At 36.1% G+C, this 16,767-nt stretch overlaps 1 protein-coding gene, 1 long non-coding RNA gene and 1 other non-coding gene across 13 annotated transcripts in view; 2 read left to right on the top strand and 1 right to left on the bottom strand.

Moving 5' to 3' along the window:
* Nucleotides 1–16,767, bottom strand: part of LOC143677848 (uncharacterized) — a 191,730-nt gene that overhangs the window by 92,479 nt on the left and 82,484 nt on the right. The window lies entirely within an intron of this gene.
* NUP35 (nucleoporin 35) overlaps nucleotides 1–16,767 on the top strand; it is a 107,793-nt gene that overhangs the window by 50,929 nt on the left and 40,097 nt on the right. The gene's annotated exons all lie outside the window — the stretch shown is intronic.
* LOC143678415 (U6 spliceosomal RNA) lies at nucleotides 11,724–11,830 on the top strand. Its single transcript, XR_013173226.1, has one exon. It is a non-coding gene; the product is annotated as a U6 spliceosomal RNA (small nuclear RNA).

The raw sequence follows: 16,767 nt of genomic DNA on the forward strand, positions 1-16,767 counted from the left end.
ATTGTGTTTACATTCTGTTACATCACGCAATGGAATACCATATAGAAATTAAAACCAACAAATGAACCAGAATGTGGGCCTGGAAGCCAGTCTATGTGGTTTTATGTCCTGTCTTTGCTACTTCCTAGCTGAGTAATTTGGAACAAGTTACTTAACTTCTTGTTACCTCTATTTCCTTATAGTTGGTCTGTGGTGAGGATTAACTGAGTGATTACAATTAAAGCTCTTAGAACAATATCTGGCCCATAGTAAGCACTCCATGATAGCTATTTTTTTTTTAGTGTTTTTTGTTTTTTGTTATTTTTTTCAATTTATTTATTAATTAAAAAAATGAAACAACATACATAATCAATAATTTACAATATCATCACTTAGTTGCATGTTCATCATTTCTTAGAACATTTGCATCAATTCAGAAAAAGAAATAAAAAGACAATAGAAAAAGAAATAAAACGAACACAGGAAAAAAAAAAGATTATACCTACCATACCCCTTACCCCTTGCTTTCATTGATCACTAGCATTTCAAACTACATTTATTTTAGTATTTGTTTCCCCTATTATTTATTTTTATTCCATATGTTCTACTTCTTTGTTGACAAGGTAGATAAAAGGAGCATCAGACACAAGGTTTTCACAATCACACAGTCACATTGTGACAGCTGTATCATTATTCAATCATCCTCAAGAAACATGGCTACTGGAACACAGCTCTACATTTTCAGGCAGTTCCCTCCAGCCTCTCCATTACATCTTGAATAACAAGATGATATCTACTTGATGTGTAAGAATAACCTCCAGGATAACCTCTCGACTCTGTTTGGAATCTCTCAGCCATTGACACTTTGTTTCGTTTTACTCTTCCCCCTTTTGGTCGAGAAGATTTTCTCAATCCCTTGATGCTAAGTCTCAGCTCATTCTAGGGTTTTTCTCAATCCCTTGATGCTGAGTCCCCGTTCATTCCAAGATCTCTGTCCCACGTTGCCAGGAAGGTCCACACCCCTGGGAGTCATGTCCCATGTAGAGAGGGATAGGGTGGTGAGACTGCTCGTCATGTTGGCTGGAGAGAGAGGCCACATCTGAGCAACAAAAGAGGCTCTCTTGGGGGTGACTCTTAGGCCTAAATTTTAAGTAGACTTGACCTATCCTTTGCAGGGTTAAGTTTCGTATGAACAAACCCCAAGACTGGAGGCTCAGCCTATAGCTTTGGTTGTCCCCATTGCTTGTGAGAATATCAAGAGTTCAACTTGGGGAAGTTGAATTTCTCCCCATTCTCACCACTTCCGAAGGAGGCTTTGCAGATACTTTTCCACTCACTGATCGAATCACTCTGGGACTCACAGGGCATCACTGTGGACAAACCAGCAAAATCTCATGTCCTACCTGAGATTCCAAGTACTTATGGTGTTCAATCAAACTACATAAGTTATTTTAGGAAATGTACTAGTCAAAATATAAATTTTGTAATAAATATTTTTTTGCTTTAGTCTCACAGAGAAGGTGACTTTTTAAAATATTAATTACCATCTATTTTCAGTACCCTGCAATAATGACATTCCTTTGTTCTTCCTCATGCAAAAACATTTTTAAAATTGTACCTTGTACATTTCACTATATTATACACTCTAGGCATTCCTAGATTATACCATTTCAATCTTTAACATCTTTCTTTCTTTCTGATTTCATTTATGTCCCCAGCCCTCCTCCCTCTATCATTCTCACATGCAGCTTCATTCAGTGTTTTAACATAATTATATTACAGTTAGGTAGTACTGTGCTGTCCATTTCTGAGTTTTTGTATCCAGTCCTGTTGCACGGTCTGTATTGCTTCAGCTCCAATTACCCAATATCTTACCCTATTTCTATCTCCTGATGGTCTCTGTTACGAACAAAATATTCCAAGTTTATTCACTAATGTCAGTTCATATCAGTGAGACCATACAGTATTTGTCCTTTAGTATTTGGCTAGTCTCAGCATGATGTTCTCAAGGTCCATCCATGTTGTTACATACGTTGTAACTTTATTCTGTCTTAAAGCTGCATAATATTCCATCGTATGTATATACCACAGTTTGTTTAGCCACTCCTCTGTTGATGGACATTTTGACTGTTTCCATCTCCTTGCAATTGTAAATAATTTTTCTTTATCAGTTGATCTCATAGTGAATATAATGATGAAGGTAATCTTTCATAGTGAGTGAAATCAAGCTTTGAGCTGAGGTGTGGTGTTAGTACCTCAGTGGTAGGCGACAAACTGGGAGCCTCTAGACCTGCTTGGGTCCCTTTCTGAATGTGTCCTATTACACTGGCACCTAATCATGGTGTGGTAGATTCTACAGTACCCAGCTTATAAAATGGGGCAGCTCTGGTCACATAGTTTATATGTTGTGATGGTCTCATAGTTCATATGTTGACCATTAGTATGGGTTCAAGTGGTTAGTGATACTAGGGTACCAGTTGAATGCCAGTTGCTGCCTTTCAATGAATAGTTCTCTACTGTGGACAGCCTGGTCTGGCTTCAGATACCTAGATATTTAGTCATGATTCCTCCCATTCTATCAGGGCTTTCTAGAGAGTCCATGTACCAGGTAGCATATATCAGTAGCATCATGGGATCTGCTAGGTTATATGACCCATTTGGGGGCATTACTTCACGTTACTAACTTTAGAGCCCCTTCTTTGGGCCTCACTAAAAAATTTCAAGTCACTTGTGAAATGCATCAAAGCAGTTATTCCATCTATGGCTTATGTTGACTGTAAAAATCTGGAAGATTGCCACGTGCTGTGTTTCTTTTTTAGTGGTAGTAGAAACATGGTAAAATAATTTATCCTTCACCAATATCTTAAGCCCCTGAATTTTTATGGTTTGTCTCCCACCCTCTAATATGTATGAGTCTAATCGGGTTGCCCAGAGTACTTGCCACTTGTTTTTTGAAGGTTCAGCTAACATGATCCTAGTAATATAGTGGACCAGCATAAAGTTCTATGGAACATCCAGATTATCAGGATCTCTGACTATATTGTGACAGAATTAGCCCCAGGGCATGACTAGCAAAGTACACTATGTCTCCCAGCAAGTTCAGTGTCTTCATCGTAAGTACTAAATTGTGTTAATTTGTTCTAATGAGACCACATGCATCCCTGAAACTGATTTAGGCTACCATTTGGCCCTTCCTATCAAAATTAATCCCACTCCACAGATCAGGGGACCAGTATGAGGGTTCTGGGCTGTTAAATATATTCATTCCAATTTTTGACCCATACAAAGTATGTCTATAACCAGCTGTCTGGGGAAAAAAAAGTCTTGATTTGTAGTATTTGCCAGGATCTATTTCAGGCTGTCAACTTGAGGTCACTACACAAGAAGCTGGGAAGAGATGTACGCAGTTGACTTTTGTGAGCCTATAGAAGTTTGCTCACAGTACAGCACCTGACCCACTGTGAGAAAGACATGGCCCAAGGCTCCATTTATTATGTGATTTCTGTATGGCCTCATTCTAACAGAGGAACCGTGAGAACATTTGGGGTCTCCTGGTAGCACTATCCACTCAGATCTTGGTAGCACTATCCACTCAGATCCAGTATCTAACAGCCCAGTGTTCCTTACTATGAAAAAGGAAGACTTGGGAGCATTGCTACTGTATTTAATTGCTGTGACATTGAGAAGTCCATCTTCAATCTTAACTGGCTTCCCATTTAATCTGGTCTAAAAATTGATTCATATCTAGAAACCAGGCAAAAGATAGTGATTTTCTATATGATAACTGACATCAACCTGGATTTCTGCTATTTGGTCTTTTTTCATTATTTAAATCAAGCAGTACCTTTGTTGGATGTCCTCTACTTTAAAAAATTTTTTTTAATTTTAAAGCATAAATAGGCAATTAAAATATAGCATAATTTTCAGGGGAACAACATTGTAACTACCACGCAGTCAAGAAATAGAATTTTACCAGTTATTTCCATGTGCCCCATTCCAATTTCAATCCCCTGCTTCTATAATTATTATATTTTTATACCTTTATCATCCAAATGTGCATTCCTTGACATTGTAGTTTAGTTGCCCTTTGAAAAAATTGGTGTCTTTTAAGTCTTTTTTTAATATGCAGATTTTCCCTGTTTTCTTTTATTTTCCTTACAGTTTATATGTTGAAGGATCTGCTATTTGATGTGTAGTGTCCTGCAATCAGGATTTTACTGATTATATACTCTTGGCAGAGTTCTGTATGTTCTTCTAGCCTCTGTATTTTTCAAATTGGCAGCCGAATCCAGAGAATTGATCAGATTCAGGTTTAATCTCATTGGCAAGACCATGGGTAATGTTTTCTTTCATCAAGGATCTACTAATCGTTGAAGATTATAAAATGATGATATTCTAATTTTATTATTTAGTAGAGTGTTTATATTAAAAATACTTTCCATTCTCTAATATTTGGTTACCCAGTGGTGTAATGGTATAACCGAGAAAGCAAAATATGTATTTATTTACTCATTTTTAAGATAATTAACTGTTTTTCTCTCATTCTATAGGATGTGACTAATAACTTAATTTTGTTCCATTATGAACTCCTGGAATTAAGTACATTTGATGGCTTTAGTCTATTATAATTATTAAACATATTGAAGCTCAAGTTGTATTATTTTGACTCCCGAGTCCTTTTAACTTGACCATAGTATTTTCTGATAACTACTTCACTTATTTGCTTTAACAAGATGTTTTAGGGTTATCTTGTTACATTTTCTCCCCTATACCTAGAATTAGTCATTTCTTTAATAAACCCTATCAACTTTTAGGGAAAATGGCTTTTCAATAATGTAGTCTGGGTGTTTGGCGTTGCTTCTTGCTGCTGTAGCGTAATAAAACTTGGTTGGTCTTTGTTCCCAGTTCATGGGGAGGAAATCTCTACATCTTGAAATTTCCCATCATATGAGTGCTTTTTGTTATTCAGTGGTGGGCTGGAATTATACCTCATGATTCATATACTAATGAGGTGACTGGGTGGGGGGGCCTGTCATACTACATATATATACAGACCAGAAAGATCAACCATATGATTAGGGAGTTGGGCCTTTGAGCCATGTGATAGCCCAGCCTTGCCATCCTCTGGGATGGGAGGGTGCTGTAGATTGAGTTGCCACACGGGCACTTGATGATTGATTCCATTAATTGTGTGTGTAATGAAACTCCATATAAACTCAGTACTCCAAACTACAGTGAGTTTCCATGATAAGATGCATTCTTGTATTGGGAGGGTGAAATGTTCTTACTTTATGTAGAGAGGACATGGAAGCTTGTGTTTGAAACCCTCCCAGACCTTATCCTGTATGTCTTGTTTTTGGCTTTTTATTTTTACTCTTTTACTGTAATAAAACTATAAATATACGTAAGTATACTTAAGTATAGCACTCTCAGTGAGTTTTGTGAGTTACAGTAAATTATCAAACATGAGGAGGTGGTGGGAATCCCCAAATTTATAGCCAGTTGGCCAGAAGTGGATAGCTTGAGCCCTCTGAACCTGTGGCTGGTGTCTGAAGGGCAGTCTTGTAGAGTATTAACCTTAACCTTTGGTGTCTGGCCTAACTCTGGATAATTAAAGTCAGAATGAGTTACTGTAGTATTAGCTGTTGGTCACAAAAGTAAAGGAAATTGCAGATGCTACTTTAAGTTTTTGTAGCCTATGTAGCTACACTACTATTAATATACATAAAATTACCTCATGAGTTCATAGTGATAGAATTCAAATTCAGGGATATAGTTGTTTTTTTTTTTTTTTTTTTAAAGTTAATCTCTTTATTGCATCTATATCTCCTAGAATCCTGGCTTTTAAAGCATAGTTAATGATGGTATTAGAATGTCCCATTATTAACCATTTACTTTATCCCACATAATACACACATTAGTAAATAATAATGCTAAAACTACTTCCATCAGTATGTTGAGATTGAAAATAATTTTTAAAAATCTGCATTCCCCATGCCCTCACCCCCATAAAAATAGCTTTATTAACTATAAAACTGATCATTTGCCATGACGATACTATATTCTCTCCCTTTTAACTTTATTCACAGTTGTGCAACTACTAATTAAGAATGTAATTAGTGCTTAATGTCTTCTTTTTTAGTCTTTGTATTCATTTTGGTTGCTGAAGCTCATTCTCTAGTCATTCCTCAAGAAGTGATCTTGGAAACAGTATTTCCTGAATTATTACATGGGAGTACGTTTTTGTCCTCTTCACTTGAGGATCAGTGTTGCTGGATCTAAATGCTTTGGCTTGTATTTATTTTCTTTCCTTTACTATTTGTCTTAGTTTCCGAGGCTGCCTAAGCAGTTATTATGAAGTGGGTTGGAAATTTATTTGCTCATGCTTTTGGGACTGGGAAAATCAAGGCATCATCATTTGTTCCCTTAGACCAGTTTTCTGGATCTAGGTGCTGGTGACATTTGGTCCTTAGCTTGTCACATGGCAAGGCACATGTTAGCATCTCCTGGTCTTTTCCTTCTCTTCTGGGTTCTGTTTCAGCTTCTGGCTGATCTTTCTGTGGCTTTCTCTCCCTCTTTTGGAAATTCATTGTCCTATAAAGTATCCAGTAATAGAATTAAGAACCATCCTGATGGAGGTGGCTAACACCTTAATTGAAGTAATCCCATCAAAAAGTCCTACTTAAAATGAATCAATACCCATAAGAATGCATTAAATTTAAGAACATGTTTTTCTGAGGTACAACCGCAGTATCTTAATTGCTTCATTTTCTGGCATGGTACATTGCTTTTGAAACATCTCATGATGTTCTAATTTTCCTTATAAGCCTGTTCTTGATTTTGCTTAGATGTAAAAAGTATTTTTTTATTAAAAAATTTTAGTTGTATTACTAGAATATGTCTTATTGGTGGTCATTTTGGGTCAGTAGTCTCAGATACCTGTCACCCAAGAATTTTGTCCCAGAACCTCAATATTGTATCCAAGAATACTGATCTAGAAGCTCAGTTACCTTCTCTTTCCTTTGTCTCCATTTTTATTATTGCACTTAGTTTGCTTTCAGTCCAGGCTGCCTGGAAAACAAACATTGGAAGAAGGCACAGCTCCTTCTTCCTCTTTCAGCTTTATAGTATTCTCCTTTTATGATCTAGAAGTATTCTTGAAGGATCTAGAAAATTCCTTCAAATCTTTTTTTTTTAATTTTAGGAAAGTTTCCTTTCCTTGTTTCTAATGGGACCTTCTCTTTCCTTTGTCTCCATTTTTATTATTTTATTCAGTTTTGCTTTCATTCTAGGCCACATGGAAAACAACATTGGAAGAAGGCACAGCCCCTTCTTCCTCTTTTAGCCTTACAGTATTCTCCTTTACCATCTGTTGCCAGAGTACACTATTACACCAGCTGAAAAGAAATTTAGTCTGCAGAACCCAGCGCCAGTATCATAAAGCAGGGCAAAGAACAGTGGGTTTGGAGTTGAGAGTAAATAAAATCATATAGTGTATACCAAGTTTCTCATCTGAAGATCAGTGTCCATTTTTTATAGAGGTCCGTTCATGTATATGCTTTGTATTTGTCTATACTCTCAGTGCTTGCTTTCTTTTAGAAATCTGTTAAAATTCTTTGATAATTGTTCCTTCTTTTATCTTCAGTATTACATCTTTGTTTATTTTGGTAATTCTTACAGTTATGTAAGTTGGCTATCAGGAGGGAGATGAGGTAAGTGTGTGTCCTCAGACTGCTGTCTTAAACCAGAAGTCTCTTTCAGTTTTTTTTTATTTTTATACCATCAGCAGGCACCAGGAATTGAACCCGGGTCTCCAGCATGGCAGGCAAGAATTCTCTGCCATGGCCCGCCCTTCTTTCAGTTTTTAAAAATACATCCATCTCCACTTCTGTCTTTACTCAGTAGGTCTTAGGATTCAGACTTGAATCCATGAGAAGTGACATTTCAACACATTTTGAAATGACATCATGTTGATATACATCCTAAAACTAAGGCCCAGTATTATGTGTTCCTTGACATATGGGCTAAAATGGGAGTGGCTTGAACAGCCTAACTATAGTTCCTCTCCTTATTATGCTTTTGCATATAAGGTCCCTGTATTAGCTAGGGTTCTCTAGAGAAACAGAGTCAGCAGGAGATATCTGTAAATAGAAAATTTATAAAAGTATCTCACTTAACCATGGGGATGTAGTTGCAAGCTGGCAACTCCAATAAAGGGTCCTCGGTGAACTTTCAGGAGAGGCTGGCTGGGCAACCATGGTGGATGGTGGATGTAAGGGTCCAAGATCTATAAGGCAGGCTGCAAGCTGGCAGCTCCAATGTAGGTCTTCAATGAACTCTCAGGAGAGACTGGCTGGCTGAAGCATGAGGAGTGACTGTCTCTTTTGAATCCTCATTAAAAGCATTCCAGTGATTAGGTTAAGTATCACTCATTGCAGAAGACACTCCCCTTAACTGATTGCAAATGCAGTCAACTGTGGATGCAGCCAATGTGATCATGATTTAAGTCCTTGAAATGTCCTCATAGCAACTGACAGGCCAGCACTTGCCTGACCAGACAGCTGGGCACCACAACCTGGCCAAGTTGACACATGCACCTGACCATGACAGTCCCCTAGACAAACAACCCTCCTTATCACAGGGACTAGACACAGCTGGTCCATACCAGCCTGACCACAACTGCCCATGGGAAATGGTTCACCTCACTTTCCTGTTAATATAGAATTTGTCTCCCATGGTCCATGATTATTCACTCTATTCCTGAGTGCAACCCTGTAAGGGCTTCTATGACTAGCCTGTACTGTGAGTATATATGATTCATAAACTGCTGTTGATCTCATCTGTCCAGTGTAGTACATGTGTTTGGCCATCATTACAACCCTAGGGTAGGAATTCCTCCCTCACCAACAGGATGAAGAGGAGGTGATCAAAACATTCCCTAATTGTAAAGTCTCTCTTAAGAATATCATTGAAGTTTTAGTATTGTGTGTTCATATATGAGAAAAATTGAAATTAGTAGCATTTGAAGCCATCATGGATTCTTGAAGAGAAGATATACAGTGAAGCTTTAGTTTTTGGGGTCCCTATCATTTGCCTCTAGTCCATCATGAGAGTCCAGGAGTGTGTGTTTGTGCACGTATGCTTGGGGGTGTTTATGTGCAGAATTGGTCGATATATATTGCAGCAGTAACTATGGTGTATATTTTTAGGTATTAGAATGAAAAAATTGAGGCGTGTATTTAGGGGCTGAAATTTAATAGAGAACACATTGATGGCTAAAAGCAATACAGTAATTTGCAGCTTGAAAATTTCCTCATCCTTTTCTGAAGAGTTGTTTTGTCTCCTTCCTAAATGTGTCAGTCATGTCTTTCTAAAGTCCTGTGAATTTCAAGAGACTCTTCCCCTCCATCCTGCCTCTTACTACTTGATCTTGACTTAAAATCTTATATCATTCGTCAAATGCATATTTATCATGTCCTATGCATTATATATAGGTGCTGGAGATTCAGCAGAAATAAGACAGGGAGATTTGATCTTTTTATTTGGAAATCAGAAAAATAGGATGATTAATTTACCCAGCCCATCTCAATCTTCTTGATTTTTTTTTTTTAACCCTCCTATCTACCCAGCGTTCATTGTAGTCTTCCTTTAGTTTCACTATTTTTTTCTTGATTCCCCAACTCCCATCTTTTTCCCATATAAAGAAAGAATAGAAAAATACAAGAAATGGACTAAAAAGATTTGGTTTTATTCTGGATTTTCAAACAAATTTTAATTTTGAAATACAGCTTTATTCTCCTAATTTGCAGCTAAAAGAAAAATTCATGGTCTTGAGCTAGATGATACTGTATTTTCATTGTATTTTTTCATCCTTGTGTTTAAATGTCAAGCACTTTATATACTTTTTCCTTTCTTCTCTATAATTCTGGGTGCTTTAGTTGCCGGATAGTGTCGAGAGTGGTGAGTCTATTTCTAATTGTTTGTGAATTGATTGGCAGTAGCTATGTGTTGTTTACCTGTGATGTAGGTCATGAAAAACGTAGATGTGAATGACTTTTTTACAAAACTAACCAAAATCCCTTTTAAACCTCAAGTACTTTGCAATACATTTTCTATCTCTATAAAAGTAAAATATAAGACGTATGTATTGTCCAGTCATGGCAGGTCCAGACAGTCTTTAAAAGGGTCACAATCTCTACTTAGTGAGAAAGCTGATTGAAATTAAATCTAGTGAGTTTGTTAGGCTTTTGAATGTTAATGAAATAAGGTTGTGGATGTCATAACTTAAAACTCTGAGATCCAGTTCTGGAAATTGCAGTTATATAAATAGATTGAGTAAATATTGTTTGTTTATTTATTCATTTTTGTGGAGGGGAAGTGCATGGGTCGGGAAACGAAGAATAAATATTATTCTAATTTATAGTTTTTACTAGGTCATTAAAAGTTGTGATTTAAAGTAAAAAAAAATCACTTTGATATAATTTCTGAATAGCTTTCCAAAGTAAATATCTGCCTATAACCCTCATTCTCTTGACTCTGATGTTTTTAAATTAATTTTAGTGAACATTCTGATAATTTAAAGTTTAGATGACTGAGTACTAACTGGTTAATTTAAAACTATGGCGGAAAGTTACTGGAATCTTAGAATTTACTTTTTACAAATGGTTAAGAGCATGGATGTTTTTTAGTCAGATTGTCTTTTTTTCAAATCCCAACTCCGTCTACTAGCTATATAACTTTGGGAATAATTACTTAACTTTTTGCGGGTCAGTTTTCTCATCTCTAAAAGAGTGGTAATGATAGTATCTTCTTAGTAGGAATATTAGGATTACATGTGTTTAATACACATGAATAATTTATAACAATTCCTGGCATATACTTAGCACCCATTAAGTGTTAATTCTCAGTATTTAGTGGTTAGCAAGCTTAGTTAATAATGCTTGTTATTAGCCTCATTTAAAAAATGTAAATTAAAGATGGCTACAGATTTTTGATATTTCTTCCATTGAGGCCCGTTTCCTCTTTCCTTGAATCTGGGAGTGTCCATGCTTTCTATGACTAATAATCAAAGTGATGCTATACTAATTCCAGAACTAACCTGTAAAGAGGACTAGCAACTTCCACCTTTGTCTGTTGAAGCCCTCATCTGCTCTCTAAAAAGATGGATAACTCTGTGGGAAAGACCACATAAAGAGGGCCTGAGACTACACAGAGTGGGAGAGGGGCTCAGTAAAGCCCAGCCTTCCAGTCTCCCAAGGCACCAGGCATATGAGTGAGGCAGTCACGAGCCTTCAAGCCCAGCACAGCAGCCAGTTGAATATCAACAAGAGGATATGAGAGATGTGAAGCCAAGAGCCCGTCCATATCATGTGGAGGGGAATTACCCATCTGAACCTAGCCAGAATTCCTGACAAAAGATTGTGAGATATAATAAAATGGTTGTTTTAAGCTATTAAGTTTTAGTGTAGTAGGTTGCACAGTAAGTGGAACAGAGGATAATGTAAATGTTTCACCTCAGATTACATAGATATATACTGATAGCAGTAAGACGGAAACTCAGATTCTTGACTGTAGAACACAGTGTTATGGAATAATGGCATACTTTCTTTAATACTGAGGTTGATTTTTTAAAGCTCAAACAATTTTAAAATGCATTGCAGTTGAGAAGTATTTTAAATGAACCTCTTGGGTTTCAGTTGCAGTTCTAGATGAACTATTTAAAAGAAGTATTTAAAAAGAAAGTAGTACTTGCTGTGGCGGCACATATACTAAAATTGGAACAATACAGAGAAGATTAGCATGGCCTCTGCACAAGGATGACACGCAAATTTGTGAAGTGTAACATATTTAGAAAAAAAGAAATAGTTTAAAAACAATATAAAGCCAAATAAAATAATTTCTTTTGGCCCTATAAATATGTTAGCCTTAAACTTTGCAATATGCAAAAGATTATCTCAACATAAATCATCGTACACATTTCCTGACTGCGAATACTTAAATATCACTAAAGTTTGTTGATTTTCAGATTTTAAGTGTATATGTGCTAATACTGATTGTCTTGGCTAAGACAGGAAAATTCTTAGGACTAATGCATTTCTGGCTCAGAATGCAATCGTATCTATCCTTCAGCTCCAAGTTTTCTGCAAACTGGTAAATTCTCAGGGCAGTCCATGCTTGGGGTAGGCACAATGACAACTATTAGGAAGGGACTCAACTTTCCTCCAAGAGGTTGGCCAGTGAAGCAGGTGTTTTTGGAGCCTTTTTGGTCATATCTTAAATAATCAGGTTATTATCAGGTTATTACCTGGTTAATCAATAGAAGATATTTTAAAAATTTAATCATTTATTCGTTCCTAGTTATTTCTTATAAATAGTTTTTAGGCCTTCAACAATATCTCAAGTTATTTTTTAAATGGAATTTTAAATAGATTTTTTATTTTTGAAAACAGCATTTATGATCCCAATACTTAAACATTCCTAACTGAAACTACAGATGTACCTCCATCTTTTTTTTTTTTTTTTATTTTTATTTTTTATTAATTAAAAAAAGAATTAACAAAACAATTAGAAATCATTCCAATCTACATGTACAATCAGTAATTCTTAATAACATCACATAGTTGCATATTCATCATTTCTTAGTACATTTGCATCGATTTAGAAAAAGAAATAAAAAGACAACAGAATAAGAATTAAAACAATAATAGAAAGAAAAAAAAACAAATAAAACAAAAACAAAAAACCTATACCTCACATGCAGCTTCATTCAGTGTTTTAACATAATTGCATTACAATTGGGTAGTATTGTGCTGTCCATTTCTGAGTTTTTATATCCAGTCCCGTTGTACAGTCTGTATCCCTTCAGCTCCAATTATCCCTTCTCTTTTTTTTTTTTTTTTAATTAACGGAAAAAAAGAAATTAACCCAACATTTAGAGATCATACCATTCTACACATGCAATCATTAATTCTTAACATCATCACATAGATGCATGATCATCATTTCTTAGTACATTTGCATTGGTTTAGAAGAACTAGCAACATAACCGAAAAAGATATAGAATGTTAATATAGAGAAAAAAATAAAAGTAATAATAGTAAAATCAAAACAAAACAACACAAAACAAAACAAAAACCTATAGCTCAGATGCAGCTTCATTCAGTGTTTTAACATGATTACTTTACAATTAGGTATTATTGTGCTGTCCATTTTTGAGTTTTTGTATCTAGTCCTGTTGCACAGTCTGTATCCCTTCAGCTTCAATTACCCATTGTCTTACCCTGTTTCTAACTCCTGCTGAACTCTGTTACCAATGACATATTTCAAGTTTATTCTCGAATGTCCGTTCACATCAGTGGGACCATACAGTATTTGTCCTTTAGTTTTTGGCTGGATTCACTCAGCATAATATTCTCTAGGTCCATCCATGTTATTACATGGTTCATAAGTTTATCTTGTCTTAAAGCTGCATAATATTCCATCGTATGTATATACCACAGTTTGTTTAGCCACTCTTCTGTTGATGGAGATTTTGGCTGTTTCCATCTCTTTGCAATTGTAAATAATGCTGCTATAAACATTGGTGTGCAAATGTCCGTTTGTGTCTTTGCCCTTAAGTCCTTTGAGTAGATACCTAGCAATGGTATTGCTGGGTCGTATGGCAGTTCTATATTCAGCTTTTTGAGGAACCGCCAAACTGCCTTCCACAGTGGTTGCACCCTTTGACATTCCCACCAACAGTGGATAAGTGTGCCTCTTTCTCCGCATCCTCTCCAGCACTTGTCATTTTCTGTTTTGTTGATAATGGCCATTCTGGTGGGTGTGAGATGATATCTCATTGTGGTTTTGATTTGCATTTCTCTAATGGCCAGGGACATTGAGCATCTCTTCATGTGCCTCTTGGCCATCCGTATTTCCTCTTCTGAGAGGTGTCTGTTCAAGTCTTTTTCCCATTTTGTAATTGGGTTGGCTGTCTTTTTGTTGTTGAGATGAACAATCTCTTTATAAATTCTGGATACTAGACCTTTATCTGATATATCATTTCCAAATATTGTCTCCCATTGTGAAGGCTGTCTTGCTACTTTCTTGATGAAGTTCTTTGATGCACAAAAGTGTTTAATTTTGAGGAGTTCCCATTTATTTATTTCCTTCTTCAGTGCTCTTGCTTTAGGTTTAAGGTCCATAAAACCGCCTCCAGTTGTAAGATCCATAAGATATCTCCCAACATTTTCCTCTAACTGTTTTATGGTCTTAGACCTAATGTTTAGATCTTTGATCCATTTTGAGTTAACTTTTGTATAGGGTGTGAGAGATGGGTCTTCTTTCATTCTTTTGCATATGGATATCCAGTTCTCTAGGCACCATTTATTGAAGAGACTGCTCTGTCCCAGGTGAGTTGGCTTGACTGCCTTATCAAAGATCAAATGTCCATAGATGAGAGGGTCTATATCTGAGCACTCTATTCGATTCCATTGGTCGATATATCTATCTTTATGCCAATACCATGCTGTTTTGACCACTGTGGCTTCATAATATGCCTTAAAGTCAGGCAGCGCGAGACCTCCAGCTTCGTTTTTTTTCCTCAAGATGTTTTTAGCAATTCGGGGCACCCTGCCCTTCCAGATAAATTTGCTTATTGGTTTTTCTATTTCTGAAAAATAAGTTGTTGGGATTTTGATTGGTATTGCATTGAATCTGTAAATCAATTTAGGTAGGATTGACATCTTAACTATATTTAGTCTTCCAATCCATGAACACGGTATGCCCTTCCATCTATTTAGGTCTTCTGTGATTTCTTTTAGCAGTTTTTTGTAGTTTTCTTTATATAGGTTTTTTGTCTCTTTAGGTAAATTTATTCCTAGGTATTTTATTCTTTTAGTTGCAATTGTAAATGGGATTCGTTTCTTGATTTCCCCCTCAGCTTGTTCATTACTAGTGTATAGAAATGCTACAGATTTTTGAATGTTGATCTTGTAACCTGCTACTTTGCTGTACTCATTTATTAGCTCTAGTAGTTTTGTTGTGGATTTTTCCGGGTTTTCGACGTATAGTATCATATCGTCTGCAAACAGTGATAGTTTTACTTCTTCCTTTCCAATTTTGATGCCTTGTATTTCTTTTTCTTGTCTAATTGCTCTGGCTAGAACCTCCAACACAATGTTGAATAATAGTGGTGATAGTGGACATCCTTGTCTTGTTCCTGATCTTAGGGGGAAAGTTTTCAATTTTTCCCCATTGAGGATGAGATTAGCTGTGGGTTTTTCATATATTCCCTCTATCATTTTAAGGAAGTTCCCTTGTATTCCTATCTTTTGAAGTGTTTTCAACACGAAAGGATGTTGAATCTTGTCGAATGCCTTCTCTGCATCAATTGAGATGATCATGTGATTTTTCTGCTTTGATTTGTTGATATGGTGTATTACATTAATTGATTTTCTTATGTTGAACCATCCTTGCATACCTGGGATGAATCCTACTTGGTCATGATGTATAATTCTTTTAATGTGCTGTTGGATACGATTTGCTAGAATTTTATTGAGGATTTTTGCATCTGTATTCATTAGAGAGATTGGTCTGTAGTTTTCTTTTTTTGTAATATCTTTGCCTGGTTTTGGTATGAGGGTGATGTTGGCTTCATAGAATGAATTAGGTAGTTTTCCCTCCACTTCGATTTTTTTGAAGAGTTTGAAGAGAATTGGTACTAATTCTTTCTGGAACGTTTGGTAGAATTCACATGTGAAGCCATCTGGTCCTGGACTTTTCTTTCTAGGAAGCTTTTGAATGACTAATTCAATTTCTTTACTTGTGATTGGTTTGTTGAGGTCATCTATGTCTTCTTGAGTCAAAGTTGGTTGTTCATGTCTTTCCAGGAACCCGTCCATTTCCTCTAAATTGTTGTATTTATTAGTGTAAAGTTGTTCATAGTATCCTGTTATTACCTCCTTTATTTCTGTGAGGTCAGTAGTTATGTCTCCTCTTCCATTTCTGATCTTATTTATTTGCATCCTCTCTCTTCTTCTTTTTGTCAATCTTGCTAAGGGCCCATCAATCTTATTGATTTTCTCATAGAACCAACTTCTGGCCTTATTGATATTCTCTATTGTTTTCATGTTTTCAATTTCATTTATTTGTGCTCTAATCTTTGTTATTTCTTTCCTTTTGCTTTCTTTGGGGTTAGCTTGCTGTTCTTTCTCCAGTTCTTCCAAATGGATAGTTAATTCCTGAATTTTTGCCTTTTCTTCTTTTCTGATATAGGCATTTAGAGCAATAAATTTCCCTCTTAGCACTGCCTTTGCTGCGTCCCATAAGTTTTGATATGTTGTGTTTTCATTTTCATTCGCCTCGAGGTATTTGCTAATTTCCCTTGCAATTTCTTCTTTGACCCAGTCGTTGTTTAGGAGTGTGTTGTTGAGCCTCCACGTATTTGTGAATTTTCTGGCACTCTGCCTATTATTGATTTCCAACATCATTCCTTTATGGTCCGAGAAAGTGTTGTGTAAGATTTCAATCTTTTTAAATTTGTTAAGACTTGCTTTGTGACCCAGCATATGGTCTATCTTTGAGAATGATCCATGAGCACTTGAGAAAAAGGTGTATCCTGCTGTTGTGGGATGTAATGTCCTATAAATGTCTATTAAGTCTAGTTCATTTATAGTAATATTCAGATTCTCTATTTCTTTGTTGATCCTCTGTCTAGATGTTCTGTCCCTTGATGAGAGTGGTGAGTTGAAGTCTCCAACTATTATGGTATATGAGTCTATTTCCCTTTTCAATGTTTGCAGTATATTC

This window comes from Tamandua tetradactyla, chromosome 3 (assembly GCF_023851605.1).
Source record: "Tamandua tetradactyla isolate mTamTet1 chromosome 3, mTamTet1.pri, whole genome shotgun sequence".
Lineage (NCBI taxonomy): Eukaryota > Metazoa > Chordata > Mammalia > Pilosa > Myrmecophagidae > Tamandua > Tamandua tetradactyla.